The 24927-nt window shown below is 43.1% G+C and overlaps 1 protein-coding gene across 1 annotated transcript in view; it reads right to left on the bottom strand.

Annotated features, from left to right (window-relative positions):
- The window catches only part of SND1 (staphylococcal nuclease and tudor domain containing 1), a 1412868-nt gene that overhangs the window by 968239 nt on the left and 419702 nt on the right, over nucleotides 1-24927 (bottom strand). The window lies entirely within an intron of this gene.

Raw genomic sequence — 24927 nt, 5'->3', positions numbered from 1 at the left:
TGCCCTGGAAATAATTCTGCAACTCATCGCTGGGTGAGACAGGCTGGTGTCAGAAAACCTGTACACAGGAAGGCACAGAAAGGTAGCAGGTCTCGCTCACTGGAAGACTAGGGGACGCTCAACGAAGGCTTGAGGTAGACATTGAACAAAATAGGCAACAGTATCAATTCTTGTGGTACCCCAGAGGTCAGTGTCCTTGGTGGTGATGAGGTGCTGCTGAACAATATGGACTGTTGTCTGTCTGATAGATAGGATCTGAACTAGGGAAGTACTGTTCCACCGACACCCATTTCTATCTCTCCCAAGAGAATTACACTGGTTGCCTATTGAAAGGCGGGCAATTTTTTTTTTTTTTGTTACATTTGTACCCCCCGCTTTCCCACTCATGGCAGGCTCAATGCGGCTTACATAACATAGTAACATAGTAGATGACAGCAGAAAAAGACCTGCATGGTCCATCCAGTCTGCCCAAGATAAACTCATGTGTATACCTTACCTTGATTTGTACCTGTCTTTCTCAGGGCACAGACCGTATAAGTCTGCCCAGCAGTTTTTCCTGCCTCCCAACCACCTGTCCTACCTTCCATCACCGGCTCTGGCACAGACCGTATAAAAAAGTCTGCCCTCCCCTATCCTTGCCTCCCAACCCCAACCCCTCTTCCCCCCACCTGCTCTGCCACCATATTGTATACAGGTACTTATTTGTACCTGGGGCAATGGAGGGTTAAGTGACTTGCCCAGAGTCACAAGGAGCTGCCTGTGCCTGAAGTGGGAATCCAACTCAGTTCCTCAGTTCCCCAGGACCAAAGTCCACCACCCTAACCACTAGACCACTCCTCCACTGTTGCTATTATTTGAGATTCTACATGGAATGTTGCTATTCCACTAGCAACATTCCATGTAGAAGTCGGCCCTTGCAGATCCCCAATGTGGCTGCGCAGGCTTCTGCTTCTGTCAGTCTGACGACGTCAGACTCACAGAAACAGAAGCCTGCGCAGCCTTCTACATGGAATGTTGCTAGTGGAATAGCAACATTCCATGTAGAATCTCCAATAGTAGCAACATTCCATGTAGAATCTCCAATAGTATCTATTTTATTTTTGTTACATTTGTACCCTGCGCTTTCCCACTCATGGCAGGCTCAATGCGGCTTACATGGGGCAATGGAGGGTTAAGTGACTTGCCCAGGGTCACGCTGCCTGTGCCTGAAGTGGGAACTCAGTTCCTCAGTTCCCCAGGACCAGAGTCCACCACCCTAACCACTAGGCCACTATGTGTATTTTAGTTTAACGTTGATATTTTGTATATCAAATGCTTATTATGTTTTCTCTGAATTGTAACTCGCCACAACCTGTTTTGGTGAGGCGTGTCCTCAAACTAAGCAAAATGCCTATTTAGCATGCATAAGATAATGACATATCCCATTATCTATGTCTGATCCTCTTTTTTGATGACAGACACTGCTAATTTGTCTTTTTTTTTTTTTAAATATTTAAATTGTCAGTAAGTTGGCCAACGTAGTTAGATGTATACAGAGCTTAATCATTGTAAACATCTGAATTTGCAGATTAAAATTGCACCACTCTAGATACGGAGGAAAAGGTCTGTCAGAAGAGTGCACACTTGAAAATCAAATGTAATAATGTTCCTTTTACTGCTTAATTGCACCACGCATTTTAAATGCACAATAAGTAAGACAGTGTTCCAGCAGTAATAGAAATCAGTCCCTTTCAGGATTAAAAAAAATAAAATAAAATCAAATGCTATGAATACACCAATAATGCCGGGGATTAATCATTTGTAACTGGAAAAAAATTATTAAACGCTATAGAGTTGACATCAATACCTACTTTCAATCCTGTCAGAGATAGAACGTTAACAGAATGCAACTTATATATTGTCATTAAATGCAACATCAAAGTCTGTTTGTTTTGTGTGTGTGAGGTCGCGGTGGGTAGGGCACTGTTAGTGTGTAATATTTTCCCAGGTGCTTTAAAAATCAAATACATGTATTCTGTACGAAATTGTCAAAAATGTAAAAGTTCATTCTAACAGGCTTGTTGTAAGAAAGAGCAGGAAAAAATAACTGGCCTTTTTCCCCTTCTCTTTCGCACCTGTTGCTTCCAAAGCTACTGTATACAACCCTGTCATTATACATGAAAAGAAAGCAGAGACTTTGAGCCACCCCTGCTGGGCCTGCTTAATGGTTGCCCCAGAAAGTAAGAGATGGGCACAAGCTGTCCTTCTTTCCAAAGGTGATAGAATGTGCAAGGGCAAGAGTCAGCCAAGTTCTGAATCTTAAAACACTGACAATTCAATAAGAGTTAACATGAAAAACGTAAAATATAAAAGGCAAAACAAATTTTTCTTACAGTACCTATTAACTCCAACATGGTTCCAGCCACAGAAGATTCCTTACCATCTATGTTTGCCTTGTCATATCTTTTTTTTTTTTTAAGTTTTGGATTTAGCTCACATCTTTTCATTTAAAGCTAAGTTACTTTCCTTACATAGTAGATGACGGCAGATAAAGACCTGTATATAGCCCATCCAGTATGCCCAAGATTAACTTATTTCCTGCTACAATATCAATGTTTGGGACACTTTATGTACTTTTGCTATATTTAAGTCCCCGCATTTGTTTAAAAAAATCTTTTGGGTCAATTAACAAGATTAACTTATAGCATAACGTATGGTGTGATATTATATATGCATACTTGGTATTGATTTCTTCTTGCCATTTTCAAGGCTCAGACCATAGAAGTCTTCCCAGCACTAGCCTTATTCTCCAACTACTGAAGCTGTCATCGAAGCCCCACTCTAGCACATCCAAATCTTCTCCAGCCACAATCAGGGCAGAGACCACAGAAGTCTGCCCAACACTGGCCTTGTTCTCCAACAACTGAAGATGAATCTGTCCAGCCATGATCAGGGCAGAGACCACAGAAGTCTGCCCAACACTGGCCTTGTTCTCCAACAACTGAAGATGAATCTGTCCAGCCATGATCAGGGCACAGACCACAGAAGTCTGCCCAACACTGGCCTTGTTCTCCAACAACTGAAGATGAATCTGTCCAGCCATGATCAGGGCACAGACCACAGAAGTCTGCCCAACACTGGCCTTGTTCTCCAACAACTGAAGATGAATCTGTCCAGCCACGATCAGGGCACAGACCACAGAAGTCTGCCCAACACTGGCCTTGTTCTCCAACAACTGAAGATGAATCTGTCCAGCCATGATCAGGGCACAGAGCATAGAAGTCTGCCCAACACTAGCCTTGTTCTCCAACAACTGAAGATGAATCTGTCCAGCCATGATCAGGGCACAGACCACAGAAGTCTGCCCAACACTGGCCTTGTTCTCCAACAACTGAAGATGAATCTGTCCAGCCACAATCAGGGCACAGACCACAGAAGTCTGCCCAACACTGGCCTTGTTCTCCAACAACTGAAGATGAATCTGTCCAGCCACGATCAGGGCACAGACCATAGAAGTCTCCCAGCACTGGCTTTGCTTCTCAATTACTGTGTTGCCATCCAATCACCGCTAAGCTTGTTCAGTTCCGTGCCTTCCATACAGGATTCCTTTGTGTTTAGGGTGAGAAAACAACAAGGCAAATGTTCCACCAAATCCAACGTGAAGGATAAAAGCAAGAGGCAGATGAAATAAGAAGATAAACAGTCTTTATTTAAAATCCAAAGGCCCCCAGAGATTTACACATCTTTGCCTGACATAGCCCAGGCGAAACATGGCCAAGTTACCAGCTGGTGGAAAATTACAAATTTCACCACGTCTGGTCCAACAGATAAGAAGGTTAAAAGCAATGCACAAACAGAGCATTGCTTTTAACCTTGTTATCTGTTGGACCGGACGTGGTGAAACTTGTAATTTTCCACCAGCTGGTGCTTTTAGCCTTATCTGTTGGAGCTGAAGTGGTGAAGTTTGTAATTTTTCACCTGCTGGTAACTTAGCTCCACACGCAGCCATTTCAAGGCGTAACATGGCGATGTTGGGCACAGATGTATAAGTCTCTGGGAGCCTTTGTTATGTCCTAGTAAGCCCTTGGGCCATCATATGAGCTCTACTCCAAAGAGCAGGGCAGTTCCAGGCAACAACTGATGAGTCACCGGAAGCTGAGCAGTGAGGCACTGCGGGCTGGACACAGGAGCAGGACCTGGCAGGAATGAAGAGGAAGGGCCGACGTTAGGGAGAAGCTTGGCGGAAGCATGACTAAAGCTGAGCTAAAGTAGCGCCCAAAAGTGACGTTGTCTGGGGCACCCAGTTGAGCCCTACCATTCTGGTGCACAGCGATACATGCGCATGTCAATGTGCAAGAATCCATCTGCGTCCGATCCCATTCTGGCAGCAGTTCCAGCGATCAGCGGCGGGTGAATTGTGGGGCCCTCCACACCACAAGCGGAAGGACAGGGGTGGCCGTGATAGCACCCTCCCCCCCCCCAGCGTCCCTGTAGTCCCCACAGTGAATCCAAGTTTCCATGGGTAGCAATGATGAAAGCAGCATACCAGAGCTGGGGTATGGACCTGGGTAGCAGTTTTCCAAGAATTGTCCTCAGGTCCATAGCTCTTCCAGGCAATAAGGTAGTACTGCAAAGTGGCCACGTACTCCCCTGAAGTCCAGGATGGTCTGAACCTCATATTCCTTGTAAGGGCCCACCTCCACAGGCATGGTTAGAAAAGCAATATACCACACAAGACATTAAATGGTGAGTAATAGACCTGGTCTGTGAAGGGTGGGAGGGTGGTCAATTGGAAAAAAAAAACACTAAATTGTAAAGAACAACAGTGGATATTTTTGTTAAGATCAGTAGTTCCTAAGGGATTAAACGATGAACTAGAGTGGGCATCGTTACTCTGACAGTCTTCTGTGATTGGTAGATAGTGAAATCAGCTGATAGTTTAAATACTGAGAGATCAGACACTGAAGCCATCTTGACTGCAAAGTTTGTGTCAGCAAGATAGGACTGGCTTAACATTGAGTAATGGAGCCTCTAAAAGTTTGGGACTCCTGTTTATTTTATAAATTTTAGAGACATAGTTAAGATAGTCATGAGCTTTCAGGGGGTATATCCTTGATAAAACATAGGTGCAAACAAGATTTATGTGAAGATGAATTACCCTTGAGCCACCCTTCAAGGGTGGGGTGGTCACTGTGGAACCCACGACACAACAGCCAGGCCCCTGCAACCAGTCACACAATCTATGACAAGGCAGAATTGGTGTGTAGAGCCTGAGGTCTTTCATTAAAATTTGGGGACCATGGGTCAATTTTAGCAGATAACGGAAAAGGTGCCTGTACTCAAATTGCAAGGCCACCCTTCAAGGGTGGGGTGGTCACCGAGGGATCCACTCCACAACAGCCAGGCCCCCTGCAACCAGTCACACAATCTATGACAAGGCAGAATTGCTGTGTAGAGCCTGAGGTCTGTCATTAAAAGTTGGGGACCATGGGTCAATTTTAGCAGATAACGGAAAAGGTGCCTGTACTCAAATTGCAAGGCCACCCTTCAAGGGTGGGGTGGTCACCAAGGGATCCACTCCACAACAGCCAGGCCCCCTGCAACCAGTCACACAATCTATGACAAGGCAGAATTGGTGTGTAGAGCCTGAGGTCTTTCATTAAAATTTGGGGACCATGGGTCAATTTTAGCAGATAACGGAAAAGGTGCCTGTACTCAAATTGCAAGGCCACCCTTCAAGGGTGGGGTGGTCACCAAGGGATCCACTCCACAACAGCCAGGCCCCCTGCAACCAGTCACACAATCTATGACAAGGCAGAATTGGTGTGTAGAGCCTGAGGTCTTTCATTAAAATTTGGGGGCCATGGGTCAATTTTAGCAGATAACGGAAAAGGTGCCTGTACTCAAATTGCAAGGCCACCCTTCAAGGGTGGGGTGGTCACCGAGGGATCCACTCCACAACAGCCAGGCCCCCTGCAACCAGTCACACAATCTATGACAAGGCAGAATTGCTGTGTAGAGCCTGAGGTCTGTCATTAAAAGTTGGGGACCATGGGTCAATTTTAGCAGATAACGGAAAAGGTGCCTGTACTCAAATTGCAAGGCCACCCTTCAAGGGTGGGGTGGTCACCGAGGGATCCACTCCACAACAGCCAGGCCCCTGCAACCAGTCACACAATCTATGACAAGGCAGAATTGCTGTGTAGAGCCTGAGGTCTGTCATTAAAAGTTGGGGACCATGGGTCAATTTTAGCAGATAACGGAAAAGGTGCCTGTACTCAAATTGCAAGGCCACCCTTCAAGGGTGGGGTGGTCACCGAGGGATCCACTCCACAACAGCCAGGCCCCCTGCAACCAGTCACACAATCTATGACAAGGCAGAATTGCTGTGTAGAGCCTGAGGTCTGTCATTAAAAGTTGGGGACCATGGGTCAATTTTAGCAGATAACGGAAAAGGTGCCTGTACTCAAATTGCAAGGCCACCCTTCAAGGGTGGGGTGGTCACCGAGGGATCCACTCCACAACAGCCAGGCCCCTGCAACCAGTCACACAATCTATGACAAGGCAGAATTGCTGTGTAGAGCCTGAGGTCTGTCATTAAAAGTTGGGGACCATGGGTCAATTTTAGCAGATAACGGAAAAGGTGCCTGTACTCAAATTGCAAGGCCACCCTTCAAGGGTGGGGTGGTCACCGAGGGATCCACTCCACAACAGCCAGGCCCCTGCAACCAGTCACACAATCTATGACAAGGCAGAATTGGTGTGTAGAGCCTGAGGTCTGTCATTAAAAGTTGGGGACCATGGGTCAATTTTAGCAGATAACGGAAAAGGTGCCTGTACTCAAATTGCAAGGCCACCCTTCAAGGGTGGGGTGGTCACCGAGGGATCCACTCCACAACAGCCAGGCCCCCTGCAACCAGTCACACAATCTATGACAAGGCAGAATTGCTGTGTAGAGCCTGAGGTCTGTCATTAAAAGTTGGGGACCATGGGTCAATTTTAGCAGATAACGGAAAAGGTGCCTGTACTCAAATTGCAAGGCCACCCTTCAAGGGTGGGGTGGTCACCGAGGGATCCACTCCACAACAGCCAGGCCCCCTGCAACCAGTCACACAATCTATGACAAGGCAGAATTGCTGTGTAGAGCCTGAGGTCTGTCATTAAAAGTTGGGGACCATGGGTCAATTTTAGCAGATAACGGAAAAGGTGCCTGTACTCAAATTGCAAGGCCACCCTTCAAGGGTGGGGTGGTCACCGAGGGATCCACTCCACAACAGCCAGGCCCCCTGCAACCAGTCACACAATCTATGACAAGGCAGAATTGCTGTGTAGAGCCTGAGCTCTTATTAAAACTTGGGGTCCATGAGTCAATTTTAGCAGACAATGGAAACGGTGCTGGTACTCAGTACCCCTCCCTCAAAAAAAGCCCTGATACTAGGGTTCATCTTTAGATCTCAGTCACATTGGAAGTTTTTAACATTGACATTGCTGGAGATCTACTATTTTGCCATTGCAATAGGAGTTTACTAGCAATCAGTTTACACTTTGGCCAATGAGATTGATCCAAGGTGCAATTATTATATCTGGAAATAGCATATCACTAGAGCTCTGGGTTAGTCACCTTCTCAGATCCACCACTGGTTAGACCACTATGAAGCTGTGGCTGGAATGTAATCTACAGCTTACAGCAGCGGTCTAAACTCTGGTCTCCCAAGGGCCACAAATTAGATGGAGTTTTAAAAATACCCCTAAATGAAATATGGAAGAAAGATTTGCTTACAACAGAAGCAGTAGGAATGCAAATCTCTCTCATGCATACATTCATTAGGGGTGGCCTGAAAACCCCACTGGTTTGAGATCCCTATCTTACATGGATCCTCAGGAGGATCCTCAGGAGCTTAACCGAGATTGGATAGCAGAGCCGGTAGTGGGAGGCGGGGCTGGAGGTTGGGAGGCGGGGATAGTGCGGGGCAGACTTATACGGTCTGTGCCAGAGCCAGTGGTGGGAGGCAGGACTGGAGGTTGGGAGGCAGGGATAGTGCTGGGCAGACTTATACGGTCTGTGCCAGAGCCGGTGGCGGGAGGCGGGGATAGTGCTGGGCAGACTTATACGGTCTGTGCCAGAGCTGGTGGTTGGGAGGCGGGGCTGGTGGTTGGGAGGCAGGGATAGTGCTGAGCAGACTTATATGGTCTGTGCCCTGAAGAGCACAGGTACAAATCAAAGTAGGGTATACACAAAAAGTAGCACACATGAGTTGTCTTGTTGGGCAGACTGGATGGACCGTGCAGGTGTTTTTCTGCCGTCATCTACTATGTTACATGCATACTAATTATCTTTGGCTTAAAGTAGGCATGCTTTCTTATTCTCATTGGCAGTGTAAAGATTTTCCAATTACATCTTGCCCTCTGCTGACAGCAGGCGGTATACTTATATAATCATCTAGCTTCCTCTGAACCCAGATGTTGATCAGATGTGCCCCAAATCTGCATAGTGTAGAATGCTGTTACCACTTCACAAGTCTGCTATATTCACGTTTTCAATATGTTATCTATTCGCTGCTAGTGCAGTGAAAAGAAGGATCCACGAAATTGCACAAGGATGTAAAGAGCCTGAGATGGTCTAACAAAGTGTAATGTGTAAATAAACAGGAGCCACAAAAGATACCTGAAAATGCCAACATTGTAAAAAAAAAAAAAAAAAACACTTAGACATGAAAGCAGGCAATAGACTTAATGACATTTAAAATTAGAACCTCATACTGTGTGCGCCTGTCGATAGTGCAGTACTAAAGTCGGGGCTGCCTGTTTAATTAATCCAGTCAGAGAATTCAGAATTTATGAAGGAACATTCTACAGAGGTACCTGAAGCCCCAACCCCCCCCCCCCTCCCTTTTCAAACAACAAAACTGTATATTTTAGGACTCAATAAGCAGTATTTATAAAGCTGAACAAAACAATAGTCAGATGGGTTGATTCAACATCATATGACGAATAGGTTTATACAGAAAGAATAAATGTGCCCTGAGGAAGAGACCTGTGTTGCTGCAAAGTCCTGTGTCTAAAAACACTCATTAGCCTACTAAATGTATCGCTTCAACCCAACTGTTAGAAAAATACCTTTATCTGAAAGGAAATTAACCTATTATAAAAAGTGAAGAAAGCATGCAGAGGAAAGCCTTCAGGAATGCTCTCCCACAGATTTGTAGAAGTGCACGTCAGGGGTTTTCGCATTACATACCGATTACATGCTGCCCTTCAGGAAGATTTTCTCACTTCTTCCAACCATGAGCTAATGAGAAGCTGCTCAGAATATGACTTTGTGTGTATGGTCTTAGGTGGGATGGTGATGATTATGCGAGGGAGACTGCAAAATGTTGGCAAACACAATTCAAAATGCTCCTTTCCCCACAGAAGTGTCATCCTAATTTGTTGAATTACCACAAAATATTCTGGTGTAGACTAACTCTACAAAGCAACAAGGAAAAGTGGGCTACACACACACAGAAATATCAACAATGATAAATATCAGGGGAATACCTCAGTGTTTGGTCATGCTTATTCGGATGGTGTGGGAGATGACTGTGAAAGGTGGATTTGCTGGGACGACGTATGAGTGGAGTGTATGAGAAGCATAATTGTGGTAAGGTGTTAGAGATAGGTAAGGCTGTGTGGAAGGGCATAGTGGGATGTGATTTGAGAGGTGTGGGCCTATGTTAGTACAGAGTTTCCCAACTGTGCACCGTGGGGGAGGCCTCAGGTCTGTCACAAACTTTCTCTCACTGCAGATAGCAAAAGAACAGGTCAGCCACTGTTACCAGTGGCAAAAGGGGTTGATATTCAGCGCTATCTAACTGGGCAGGAGATGTTCCTGTCCTGTTAAGTAGGACCGTGTGGACCAGGAGCAGATATTCAGCAAAACGTAACCAGACAGTGCTGGCCACCATGGCACTGTCTGGCAGAGATGGGGTGGGGTCCAGAAGTCATCTGGGCACCACCGAGATTCAGCACCAGTCATCTGGGTAACAGCACTGAACATCAGCTGGGCCTACTACAGAACTTCTGGCAGCCGTGAAGTCCCAGATATTTAGCACCAATACCCAGATTAGACCCAGCACTGCAATATCACAGACCAATTCAGCCCATGGCTGTCACTGCTTTAAAAACAAAAGGCTGGCCGCTGGACTGGATGTTGAGAAACTTTTGATCTCACTTCCACATACCCTGCGTTACCCGACAAGAACCACATATTACCAACCGCTATATTCTCTGCCAGCTTCCCTCTGAAGTTGGAATTGCATGAAGACAATGGGTCCCATGAAACTACAAAGTCCTGCACAATTTTGCTTTCAAAGAGAAGCCAGCAGAAGAGAAGGTGGCAGGATAGGGCCGCCAAAAGGGGGAGGCAAAATTCTCCGGCCCTCCAAGGGGGGGGCTTGAAGCCCAGGTCTCTCTCTCTCTCTCTCTCCTGCTCCTGACGGGTCCCGCATGATCGCATCCCAACAGGAGCAGGAAAGAGAAAACTCCGGCGTCAGGCCCCCCCTTGGAGGCTGGGGAGGACCCGGAGCTTCCTCCAGTACTGCTCTTCTGCCCATTGTTGATTGGCTACTTTTTCTCTTAGGCATGTATGCTTGGTTTTGAAACCTAGCATGCCCTGAGAGGAAAAGCAGCTGCAGGGGCAGACAGTCAGCGCTGGGGGAAGATGTCTTCTGCTGGCGGGGCCTCGGGATCCCTGCAAGCCAAGGTATTTAGGCAGCACCGGCAATTGGAGGGGGGCGGCGGCGATCGGGGGGCAACAGCAGATGACAATTCTGGGGGGGAAGGGCCGGCAGCAGCCATGCCCCGGCGCCGGTTCAGTCTCTGGGCGGACCTGTGGCAGGAAGGAAGAAGGGATGATCATCTGATTCCCCTTCTGGTTTGATTACAGGCAGTCCTGAGAGAAGAAGCAAAGGTGATGCTGGGGAGGAGGGAAGGGAAGGGAAGAAAGGCAAGGGGATGGATGCCAAAGAGTAATTTTAATGGGGGTGGGAGTGGGAGGAGAGAAGGCAATGGGTGCTGTGACAAGTGAGCCCACTGTTTGGTGTTGGGCAACATGAAAAAAGGTTGGGACCTACTGTGATAGATGTGCATTTATTTATTTTGACATGTATACCCCTCATTATCCCAAACATACTCGAGATCAATGTGGCTTACAATAAGACCATAAACAAAATATCTAGTAAGAAAGGAGTAGCACAAATAAGAAGTAAATAATAAATCACTGATGGCCAATTACAATCTAACATACTCCATCAATGGGTAGAAACCTCTCAAAGAGGAAAGTTTTCAGTCTTCTGCAAGATGTAAAGTAATTACACATTGAGTGAAGAAACATTTTATCTGATTCGTATTAAATTTGGTACTTTCTAAATACATATTAATATGTTCTTAACCAGGGTGAAACCAGACAGAGACAAATAATTTCAAATTACCCCAACATCTGCTAGGCAGGGTGTGGATATAAATTTAGAAAAAAAATACATACTTTAACTAGTCTGCATATGAATGCCAGAAGTCTACAAAAGATAAGATTGAAAAGTTAGACTGTATGGCATTAAATGAAGATACGGACATAATGGGCATCTGAAAAACCTATTGGAAGAAGAACCAACCAACCAGACACTGCGATACAAGCCATACCAGGTTACGTGGATACCCTTATCAAGCTGCCATCTAGGAATTCTGGCAGATCATCCTGTTCATATTTAAACCTCCATCATCCTACCCGTAATGGTCTCAAGTATAAATCCACTTATGCTTCCACCTTTTCCTTTATTAGCACTCAACTATGGGATGCATTACCTAAGTCTGTGAAAACTATTCATGATCATCTGAACTTCCGAAAATCTCTTAAGACCAGCTTATTTGGAAAGGCTTACCCTAATGGACCCATAATTCCTAGAACATGACGAATTTATGGACCTGATGGACTCTATTACCCTTCCCCTCTTTTCCCTCGTCCCTTGTAATTACTATCCTTCCTATTCACCTTACTATAATTCATTTGTTTGTTTACCGGATTGGCGATTGCCTTTACGGACTGATGTTAGCCACATTGAGCCTGCCAACGGGTGGGAAAATGTTATAAACAAATAAATACCGAAATGATAGAATAGACCAAATTTGTGGAGGTGTGGTGCTATATATTAAGGACGGCATAAAGTTTTTAAAAGACCCTTCAGGAAATAAAACACAGTTGGATAAAAATTCTACCTGTGATGATGAAGATTATAATAGTGGAGGTATACCGTCATCTACATTGGACAGAATGAAAAGACCATGAAATGCTAACAGATTAGGAAGACTAACATTTGACAACACAGTAATTGGAGACTTCAATTATATTAATATTAATTAGGTAAATGTCCCATCAGGATGTGCTGTGAAGGTAACATTTCTAGGTATCAAATGTCTGCTTCATGGAGCATCTGGTCCTGAACCCAATGAGAGGGTGAACTACTTTAGATTTAATCCTCCATGTACAAGTGGGGGTTACATCAGTTAAGCAAAATAGTCTAATTTTCCCATTTCTCTCAGTGATAAAAAGAGGATAAATTGCCCTTCCCAGAACTGCCATCATTTTTGGAATCTAAAACTGCCCTGATAACACAAAATGTAGATCCCCTGAGTAGTGGATTTCACACTATGGGGCTCATTTTCAAAGCACTTAGACTTACAAAGTTCCATAGGTTACTATTGGGCTCATTTTCGAAAGAGAAAAAGTGTCATAAAACATCATTTGGACAGATTTCTTCTCAAAACGTCCAAATCGGCATTTTTGAGACCTGTTTTGCAGACATCTGTCTATGCATTTCATCTGCAGTGTGTGTATGTGTGTAGGGGGAGGGGGGCGTATTAGGGCATGCCTAACACTTGGGTGTTTTACAGCCATAATGGAACAAAACCAAAACATCTAGGGGGAAAACTTCAACATATTGGTCTAAACCTGTTTTTCTAATGACTAAGGCACAAAAAGGTGCCCTAAATGACCAGATGACCCCTGGATGCTTGGAATGCCCTCCCGCGGGAGGTGGTGGAGATGAAAACGGTAATGGAATTCAAACATGCGTGGGATAAACACAAAGGAACCCTGTTCAGAAGAAATGGATTCTCAGGAGCTTAGCCGAGATTGGATAACAGAGCCGGAAGAGGGAGGCGGGCTTGGTGGTTGGGAGGCGGGGATAGTGCTGGCCAGACTTGTACGGTCTGTGCCCTGAAAAAGACAGGTACAAATCAAGGTAAGGTATACACAAAAAAGTGGCACATTTCTTGGGCAGACTGGATGCACCGTGCAGGTCTTTTTCTGCCGTCATCTACTATGTTACTATGCAGGACCTGGTACGAGAAAGGGTTAATAGTGGTGAGGCAGCATGGCAATATTTGATCATAATATAATTAAAGTTTATCAATGGATGCAAGGAGGACGCCAAATGCTACAGCAGTAGTTTTCTTTAACTTTAAAATGAGAGACAATAAAATGAGCCAATTAGTTAGAACAAAACTAAAAGGAGCAGTTGGCAGCAGTAAGCATTATTTATAAAAGACAATTTTGGAAACACAAAAAATAACAATCCATACATTTAAAAAGGTCAAAACAAGACCAATTACCACCAACGTGGTTTAATAATGAGGAGGAAATGGCAATGCAAGCCAAAAGAGCATCTTTCAGAAAATGCAAAACAGAGCCAAATGAGGAAAAACAGGCGCTAGTTAGCATAAAACAGAAAATAAGGCAGGCCAAGAAAGACTCCGAGATGCAGTTTATATAGAGGCCAAAACTAATGTTAAAATCTTCTTTCAAATACATTTGAAACAAAAAGCCCACGAAGGAGTCTGTTGACAACTAGACCAGTGTTTCTCAAGCTGGTCCTTGCATACCCCATTAAGGCTAGTCTGATTTTCAGGAAATCCATAAGGGTACATGCAGGGCTTTTTTTGAGGAGGTACTGAGTACCGGCACCTTTTCCATTATGTGCTGAAATTGGCCCATGGTCCCCAAGTTTTAACGAAAGAGCTCAGACTCTACACACCAGTTCTGCCTTGTCATAGATTCTGTGACTGGTTGCAGGGGTCCCGGCTATTGTGGGGTGAGTCCCTCAATGATCACCTCATCCCTGAAGGGTGGCCTGACATTTGAGTACCGGCACCTTTTTTGCTAGAAGAAACACACTGGGTGCAAGGGACAGATTTGCACATACTACCTCTACCTACTGCATGCAAATTTCAACCTTGCTCCCCTATCTTGTCTGCTGAGCCCTCCAAAACCCACTACCCCCAGGTGTACACCACTAAAATAGCCCTTATGCCTGAAGGGGGCACTTATATGTGGGTACAGTGGGTTTCTGGTGAGTTTAGGAGGGCTCACAGTTTCCACAACAAGTGTATGGACCTGCATCCACCTGCCTACAGAGAACTTCACCCACCACTAGACTACTCCAGGGACCTGCATCCTGCTCTAATAGACCTGGTTATAATATCTGAGACTATCATAGAGGCTGATGAGTACTATTTTTATTCACATTTTTGGGGGGTGGGAAATGGTCAGTGACCATTGGGGGAGTAAGTAACATAGTAGATGACGGCAGAAAAAGACCTGCATGGTCCATCCAGTCTGCCCAAGAAATGTGCCACTTTTTTGTGTATACCTTACCTTGATTTGTACCTGTCTTTTTCAGGGCACAGAATAATTTACTATGAATTATAATTCATAATTATAATTATAATTCATAGTAAATTATTCAAATTAATTTGTCTTCATCAAAAAATTCTTCATTCATACACAAATTTCTTTTACATTTCACATATCTGTTTTAACTTTATCACTCAATGTCATACCATCAGAATATGTTATAGATATTTTTCTGGCTGTTTATTCATTCATATTTTTATCTAATGTCTGTTGTTCTGTTCATGCTATAATTGTAACAATATTCCTCAATTTATTGTTTATTTTAGGTTGTAAAGACCCCTGAGGCAGGCCTTTTGGCCGAAACACGGCCGTGTCGGGTCATTATTTTTAAATAAAATATACAAGTGTTGGTATCCTCACCCATTCTCCTCACTTTTTATCTTTCATTCCACGGTTTCGTGAGGGTTTCACCTCCTTTTTGTCTTTGTTTTGCTATTCCACTAGCAACATTCCATGTAGAAGGCTGCACAGGCTTCTGTTTCGGTGAGTCTGACATCCTGCACGTACGTTCAGGCCGTCAGACTCACAGAAGCAGAAGCCTGCGCGACCACATTGGTGATCTGCAAGGGCCGACTTCTACATGGAATGTTGCTAGTGGAATAGCAACATTCCATGTAGAATCTCAAATAGTAGCAACAGTGGAGGAGTGGCCTAGTGGTTAGGGTGGTGGACTTTGGTCCTGAGGAACTGAGTTTGATTCCCACTTCAGGCTCCTTGTGACTCTGGGCAAGTCACTTAACCCTCCATTGCCCCATGTAAGCCACATTTATGAGTGGGAAAGCGCGGGGTACAAATGTAACAAAAATAAAATAGATACTATTGGAGATTCTACATGGAATGTTGCTACTATTGGAGGTTCTACATGGAATGTTGCTACGTACGTGCAGGACGTCAGACTCACAGAAGCAGAAGCCTGCGCGGCCACATTGGTGATCTGCAAGGGCCGACTTCTACATGGAATGTTGCTAGTGGAATAGCAACATTCCATGTAGAATCTCAAATAGTAGCAACAGTGGAGGAGTGGCCTAGTGGTGGACTTTGGTCCTGGGGAACTGAGTTCGATTCCCACTTCAGGCACAGGCAGCTCCTTGTGACTCTGGGCAAGTCACTTAACCCTCCATTGCCCCATGTAAGCCACATTTATGAGTGGGAAAGCGCGGGGTACAAATGTAATAAAACAAAAAAAAGATACTTTTAGTCCTAGCCTATGGACCGATTTTCAAAAGCAAAGTGCACACATAGTTTTGCTTTGAACCTTGGCTAAATTGGTAGCTCTGTTAGTCTACTTTTAAAGGTCATAAACAGAAATAAAACAAACAAAAAAAGGAAAAAAATGAAAATGAGAGGCCACCTTATTTGACTAATACATTTTTTGGCTAACTTTCAAAAGCAATACCACCGTCTTCAGATCAAAAATGAGCAAATGATGACAAATGTCAAAATATAAAAGTGAAACACAAAAGCATTTCAATGACAGTCCAACAGGAAAACGTAGGGGTGGGTGATGTGTCAAAGCAGTACAATTTTATGGTTTATGATATGTTAGGAAACCCAGATCTTTGTAGTTAAAATTATGAAATATTTTCACACCCACCGGAAAGGACTTAAAAGGTTTTACGTTCCTGCATTGTACTAAAATTTCATTTTAAGTTTTCTGACCATGAAGTCTTGCAAACTGGGAAAGTATTTTACAAAACCAGAGCACTGCAACAATGACTTCAAGGTCAGAATGCTGAAAGGAAATTTTTAAACAATCTAGGAACGTTAAGACCTTTGAAGTTAAAATGATGAAATATTTTGACACCCACCAGAAAGGACTTAAGTTCTGGGTTTCCTACCACATTATCTCTCTACATAAAACGCACCTCCAACGTTCTGAAGCCTCCACAAGTCCCAACGTTCTAATTGCATGGTGGTGAAACCCGGAATTCGCACATGAGTGTTTGCCCCGCCCCCGCATCAAACGTCATGATGTCGAGGGCGGACCAATGACACTCAACCAATCGCACCGCGATCCCGTTACTAAGCGACGGTACGTGACGTGAGACACATCGCGGACCAATGAAAAACAGCAGCACACAGTTGCTACGCAACGTCAACAGCAACGCTAAAAGGACCAATCACGAAACAATGCTACGGAGCAAGGGAGCAGAAGGAAGAACACAACCGGGCACTTCCAGAACAACAAGGATACGACAAACTCCTATGTAAAATTTCACTGCTGTCTCTTCATTTTCACCCTACCTTTGCACACTCTCTTTCACACAGACACACACACATACATATACACACTCTCACTCTCTCTAAAACCTTCCGTTTCATTTGTTTACGAAACGGGCCTTTTTTACTAGTAAACCATAAAATAGAGTGTGACAAAGCAGTATATATCACCGATCTACCTCTCCCTGTTACTTACCTCTTCCCACCCCCTATTCTTTCCCCGCAACACTGTCATTGGAATGTTTTTAACGTTTCACATATATTTCTGATATTTGTCATCACTGCTCATTTCTGAACTGAAGAAGGTACTGCCTTTGAAAGCTATACTGCTAGTCTAATAAATAAAAAAGATTTAATTTTCTTTTCTTTTTTAAAATGTTATTTCTATGTATTAGTATTGAACCTGGTGTTCAGTTACTGCATACGTTAGGACATATATATTTACATTTTTCTATGAAAAAAACATGCAGGTGCATTTTAAAAAATCAATCTACAGGGGTTATCTTCCTGCCCTTTGGAACATCAACGAAGGCAGCTAAAAGCATTTGTGTTGTGAACACAATATTTAATCTGAGCTGCAATGAGGAAGATCAATTTTCAGACAGCCAATCTTCTTCCATGACTTTAGCTTTCCAAATCCAAGGCATGTTACATTTAAGTATAGAGTAAATAATATTCCTTTTGTGTATTTTAATGATTATATTCAGATGAAGCATTTGACAGTATCAAACCTCCCCTGTTAATATTTCTATTTTAGAATATTATATGACCTTCTTTGTTAGGTCCATAGTGAACATATTTCTTTAGGAAAAGGTTGCCATTGCTGCTTTACAATATGGACCATCAAGTGCCTCTCTCGCTTTGGGATTCAAACGATCTGTGGTCCCAACACATCCACTACCAGTGAACTTCTGCAGTCCTAAACTCTTCCACTAGTCACACCCCTACCATTATGGAAAAGGTACAGAGAAGGGTGACGAAAATGATAAAGGGGATGGGACGACTTCCCTATGAGGAAAGGCTGAAGTGGCTAGGGTTCTTCAGTTTGGAGAAAAGATGGCTGAGGGGAGATAAGATAAAGGTCTATAAAATAATGAGTGGAGTGGAACGGGTAGACGTGAATCGTTTGTTTACTCTTTCCAAAAATAGTAGGACTAGGGGGCATGCGATGAAGCTACAAAGTAGTAAATTTAAATCTAATCAGATAAAAACTTTCTTCATTCAATGTGTAATTAAACTCTGGAATTCGTTCCCAGAGAATGTGGTAAAGGCAGTTAGCTTAGCGGGGTTTAAAAAAAGATTTAAAACGTCCACAGACCATTATTAAAGTGACTTGGGGAAAATCCACTGCTTATTTCTGGGATAAGCAGCAGAAAATGTATTGAACTTTTTTGTGATCTTGACAGGCATTTGTGACCTGGATTGGCCACTATTGGAAAACAAGATGCTGGGCTTGATTGACCTTTGGTCTGTCCCAATGTGGCAATATTTATGTACTTATGTACTCATATCTTCCCAAATGGAACACCCCCTAGCATTATAACTCATATCTTCCCAAATGGATCACAAGTTTTTTGATAGATAAAATTCCATAACCTCATATCATCTGGGTATTCTTTCTTCTCCCGTGGTTATTATCTGATCTGATGATATAGCCTGCCTCTAGGAAAAGCTTGGATCAAAATAGGCGATGTTCACAATCATGATCCTGCTGTTACTCTCCATGCACCAGGTTTCTTGAAAGTAATATGCACTGCCAACGCCATACAATACAACTAAAATCAAAAGACTTAATAGCTCTATCCATCATTGGAAAAATATTGCTTCTATGTCCTCATATTTTCTTAACAAGGAGGGGCATTTTCTAGGAAGAAAAGTGGTAGTGGAAGGAACATTCACATGCTTCTGGTTCTCCCTTCTAGTTGGATAAATCAAAGCCTGAAAGAGATAAAGGTGCTTGCCCAAATGAGTCAACGGGGCAGTGCAATTTCATTCATGCCTCAGGAGTTCTGGCTTGCCAGCATCCAAGACATTTGTCACTCAGTCCCAAATCTTACAAGGAAGACTAGCAATATGATGGATTTGGCAGTTTCTAGATGTGAAGCACAGACTACTGCGATCCGTTCATTAATAACAAATGGCACAGATGGTCATGTTTTATATCAAAACCTTTCACAAAAGACCTTAAATCATTTGCAGGTCCTTCAGAATATGGCAGCAAGGATACCAGTGGAATGTAGAATGAATGAACAAAGTATTCCACTTGTGAAAAAGTTAACACTGTCTCCCAGAAGATTTATCGTATCGATTTTGGTCCATAAGGCTTTAACCCAAATGAACCTAAAACACTATCAGATGCGTTCATGTTATGGTATGTTCCAATTATAATTTACCTAGGGAAAATGACCTTGGTTGGTGAAAAGGTAAACATAGCCTAAAAAATAAACAAAACACTGGCCTGGAAGACCACTATGGTACTCACAGCAAGCACTGTTTGCTGCCCCAGCAGATTTGAAGAACAGACTAGTTGAAATGAGCAAGATATCTCTTTCCTTTATACCCTTGAGTGAGAATGTAATCCCATTTGAGGTATGCACCGAGGAAGAATCTATTTGGCATTTCAGCTGTATGTCTCTGTTGATCACCTTCCCCTCACCTATCCACACCCATCCTGTTAGAATATCAATGATATGCTTTGATGTCCCCATGCATACCTCCGACCCACCCCCATCCTCCCACCCTGTCAGACTGTCATAGTAATGCTTGAATGTTTTCACTTATATACACTGTCAGCTAGCACATTTGCTTATTTCCGATCTGAAGAAGAAGGGCAATCTTCGAAAGCTAATCAAGAAATGTATTAAGTTATGTCCAATAAAAAAGGTATCATCTTATTTTCTTTTCCATGTTTTATTTTGTTTGATTTCTATAGATTCTACATGGAATATTGCTATTCCACTAGCAACATTCCATGTAGAAGTCGGCCCTTGCAGATCACCAATGTGGCCGCGCAGGCTTCTGCTTCTGTGAGTCTGACGTCCTGCACGTACGTGCAGGACGTCAGACTCACAGAAACAGAAGCCTGCGCAGCCTTCTACATGGAATGTTGCTAGTGGAATAGCAACATTCCATGTAGAATCTCCAATAGTAGCAACATTCCATGTAGAATCTCCAATGGTATCTATTTTACTGTCATAGTAATGCTTGAATGTTTTCACTTATATACACTGTCAGCTAGCACATTTGCTTATTTCCGATCTGACGAAGAAGGACAACCTTCGAAAGCTAATCAAGAAATGTATTAAGTTATGTCCAATAAAAAAGGTGTCATCTTATTTTCTTTTCCATGTTTTATTTTGTTTGATTTCTATAGATTCTACATGTAATGTTGCTATTCCACTAGCAACATTCCATGTAGAAGTCGGCCCTTGTAGATCACCAATGTGGCCGCGCAGGCTTCTGCTTCTGTGAGTCTGACGTCCTGCACGTACGTGCAGGACGTCAGACTCACAGAAACAGAAGCCTGCGCAGCCTTCTACATGGAATGTTGCTAGTGGAATAGCAACATTCCATGTAGAATCTCCAATAGTAGCAACATTCCATGTAGAATCTCCAATGGTATCTATTTTACTGTCATAGTAATGCTTGAATGTTTTCACTTATATACACTGTCAGCTAGCACATTTGCTTATTTACGATCTGACGAAGAAGGGCAACCTTCGAAAGCTAATCAAGAAATGTATTAAGTTATGTCCAATAAAAAAGGTGTCATCTTATTTTCTTTTCCATGTTTTATTTTGTTTGATTTCTATAGATTCTACATGGAATGTTGCTATTCCACTAGCAACATTCCATGTAGAAGTCGGCCCTTGTAGATCACCAATGTGGCCGTGCAGGCTTCTGCTTCTGTGAGTCTGACGTCCTGCACATACGTGCAGGACGTCAGACTCACAGAAACAGAAGCCTGCGCAGCCTTCTACATGGAATGTTGCTAGTGGAATAGCAAGATTCCATGTAGAATCTCCAACAGTAGCAACATTCCATGTAGAATCTCCAACAGTACCAACATTCCATGTAGAATCTCCAATGGTATCTATTTTACTGTCATAGTAATGCTTGAATGTTTTCACTTATATACACTGTCAGCTAGCACATTTGCTTATTTCCGATCTGAGGAAGAAGGGCAACCTTCGAAAGCTAATCAAGAAATGTATTAAGTTATGTCCAATAAAAAAGGTATCATCTTATTTTCTTTTCCATGTTTTATTTTGTTTGATTTCTATTGATAACCTTAAGAGTGGACTAACACGGCTACCACACTCCTCTACACATTTCAGAAGCAAATAAAAGCCTTCAGGTTAATATTCAGTCGCACTTGGGGGGGGGGGGGGGGGAATTTGTCAAACAGAGCTGGGACTTAACGTGCCTTTAATGCATGTTAAGAGAATTAGCACGCGCTAAAGCCTATTTTATATCTATGGGCTTTTAGCATTCAGCACGTGCTAATTCCTTTAGCACGAATTAAGGCATATTAACCCTTAACACTGCTTGATGAATTCCCCCCTTAATGTGGCTGGCAGCACAGCTGACTACTTAAATACTTTTTATTTTATTTCCAACATATATACAGATAACTTTGTCCATTTAAATCATTAAGTAGCCAAAATCATCTATGTGAAAATAAGGCAGGTTTAGGGCAACCCATGAAACATATTTTTCCGGTCCATTGTACTTTTACTGCCTGTAGCTGAATCTTAACCGGCAGGGGGGTTTTTTTTTTCATTCTCAGCTGGTAAAGATCCTACACCTCTACCAACCAAAGAAAACAATTTTTTTATTACATTTGTACCCCGTCCATGACCTTCCCATGGCTGCACCTCCTTTTGGAGCCACGTGTAAATCCCAGCACCTAAAAATGTGCAAAATTTTATTTGCTGCCAATTAGCGCAGATAAGTAGTATCCCATTATCAGTGCTAATTGGCTTGTTATTCAATTAAAATTGTGCATGCAAATTGGACGCGTACCCAAAATTTGCATGCACAATTCTTAGCAGCATATATAGAATTCGGGGATATATAGATATATTTGCAGCATCAATTACAATATTTGAATTGTCTTCCTACCAAATGTGGTTATAAGCCTATTGTGTTTTGTTTCTTTATATATTACGTATTGCACTCTTTTTCATGTTATTCCTGCGATTCACTTTGTGCTGATTCTCGTGAAGCGAAATATCAAATTGAATTAAATATATAAACACAAGAGCACATCCAGTGCATCTAGGGAGCCTGGAGATAATTACTGGGAGGTATGTCATTTTTACAGCCACTTATCCGCCACAATTACATTTAGCCACAGGTCTCCTGCGCGCCAGCACAGATATCGCAAGTGCATGACTCTTTCACTAGCTGTAATAATGTAGAGAAGTTAAAATAAGCAGGGCCTTGACAGTTTCTGCACACTGAAAACACAGACGAGCATTTGAACTCTGGGAAAACACCTGCCCTGCCACAGCAGCTGCAGCTACTGTTACTGGAAAGAGGAGCTTTCTTGTGTTTCCTCCCCCCATGAGCTGAGCGGAAGCGACTCAAACAAGTCCTTTGCTCATCTTAAGATGCATTTTCCTCCTTTTGGCTAGGCTAGGAAAAAGGGAAGGGTGTATACTTGGAGGAGCACTGAAATCACAAGTGAGAGAATTTCTTTTTAAGCTGATCGGCACTGCAAGCAACTCTGCATTACCCAAACTGTAAAGGTCTAAAATACAAATCAACATATGCATCCAGCTTTTCCTACATTTGCACCCGGCTCTGGAACGCATTACCTAGAAACATTAGAACTGTGAGCACCCATCTAAAATTCCGAAAAGACCTCAAGACTCACCTCTTCCAGAGCACACCACCCAAACTCTCATCCACTCTCTCATTACCTCTCGCCTTGACTACTGCAACCTACTCCTCACCGGCCTCCCACTTAGCCACCTATCCCCCCTTCAGTCCGTTCAGAACTCTGCCGCACGTCTTATCTATCGCCTTGACCGATATACTCATATCACCCCTCTCCTCAAGTCACTTCACTGGCTTCCGATCAGATACCGCATACAGTTCAAGCTTCTCCTACTAACCTACAAATGCACTCCATCTGCAGCCCCTCCTTACCTCTCTACCCTCATCTCCCCTTACGTCCCTACCCGTAACCTCCGCTCTCAAGACAAATTCCTCCTTTCATACCCTTCTCCACCACCGCCAACTCTAGGCTCCGCCCTTTCTGCCTCGCCTCACCCCATGCTTGGAACAAACTCCCTGAGTCCATACGCCAGGCCCCCTCCTTACCCATCTTCAAATCATTACTCAAAGCCCACCTCTTCAATGTCGCTTTCGGCACCTAATCACAACACCTCTACTCAGGAATTCTAGACTACCCCAACTTGACATTTCGTCTTTTAGATTGTAAGCTCTTCTGAGCAGGGACCATCCTTAGTTATTAATTTGTACAGCGCTGCGTAACTCTAGCAGCGCTCTAAAAATGTTAAGTAGTAGTAGTAGTAGTAAAGCGTACCCAGCAGACCCGAACTAATTCATGAACAATGCATCACATCTATCGAACTAAGAAATGAACAATACCCCTTCCACATAATCCTATTACTTCAAACTGTACGAATTTTACCACTCCAGTTATAATTAAGTGTACGTCTACCCTTATCCTACTCTGTATTACTCACTAGAAGCTGTAGCCCCATCCCCGGAGACTTATCAGCCTCATTGGGATTACTTCTCTCTATATGCTACTGTATATTCGTCCCAGAGTTGTATTCTCTTTTCCGGAACCTTATCAGCTTCCTTGCAGCTACTGTTACTCTGTTTTCAACTCTGTATATATTCCCGGAGTTGGTACTCTCCTCTCCGGAACCTGTAAGCCACATTGAGCCTACTGCTATGCGGGAAAATGTGGGACACAAATGTCTGTTAAAGATTCCTTGGATACAATTGTGCCTGTGAAAATTCAGAAGGTTAGGTCGGTTAAGCCTAATCCTTGGTTTACTGATTTATTAAGATATTTAAGGAAGACTTGTAGACGTTTTGAAAGGATTTGGAGGAAAAATTACAATTCTTCTGCTAAGTTTAGATGGAAGGAGGCCTTAAAGTCTTATAAATTCCATTGTGCAGAGGCAGGAAAGGCCAACTATACTACAATTATTGGTACTGATTGGTTGATTCTAAAAAGTTATTTACTTTAGTGAATGATCTTCTTTCTCCTCCTGGTCCCGATAAACAGATGCTTAACACAACGGTACTATATAAGCCACATTGATCCTGCAAATAAGTGGGAAAATGTGGGATACAAATGCAAATAAATAAATAATTAATTAATAAATAAAAATAAAGTTATTTGTGGCAGCCAGCTTATTGCAAACATCTCCTTGAAGAAGGCAGCCAGCCAGCTGGTTCATCTAGCACCAGAATCTATATATGTCTTTCTTATCATCGAGAGGATAAACTAGATGGAATTTTTTTTTCCCCAACAGGAAGTGATGCAGTTATCAGAACTAAGCATCCTTTGGGGAGGGGGGGGGGAGAGAAAAACCATGGACATGCTAGGGAAGAGCAGCAGAATAGGTCTCTCTGTTTGCTCTTTCTCCATTCTAATGGTACAATCACTGTCCCCTACACCTCATCTCCCACCTTCCTTGTGACCCTACTCTGTAATCCAGATGCCATTAGTGATGTGCAAAGCAAAAGGCCTACTCAAAGTTCCTGCATGTAGGCTATTTAGGCTGTATCCATATTATTAAGCTACCAACTTTTGTAAAGAGCTATAAATTAATGGTGCTCCATTCGGTATGCTTATTGATATAAGATTAGAGAATTGTTTTGATAACCAGTGTTAATGGATCTTCATTTTTTTCATCAATATAAGGGTGATGAGCCTTTTATATGTTCTAATAGATCTCCTTTATACAAATGGTGAATCATTTAAATTTATTAAATGATATATTAATGGATAG

The sequence above is a fragment of the Microcaecilia unicolor genome, chromosome 10 (assembly GCF_901765095.1).
Source record: "Microcaecilia unicolor chromosome 10, aMicUni1.1, whole genome shotgun sequence".
Taxonomy (NCBI): Eukaryota; Metazoa; Chordata; class Amphibia; order Gymnophiona; family Siphonopidae; genus Microcaecilia; species Microcaecilia unicolor.
The sequence above is the reverse complement of the archived record's forward strand: the minus strand, read 5'-3'. Positions and strand labels throughout refer to the sequence as shown.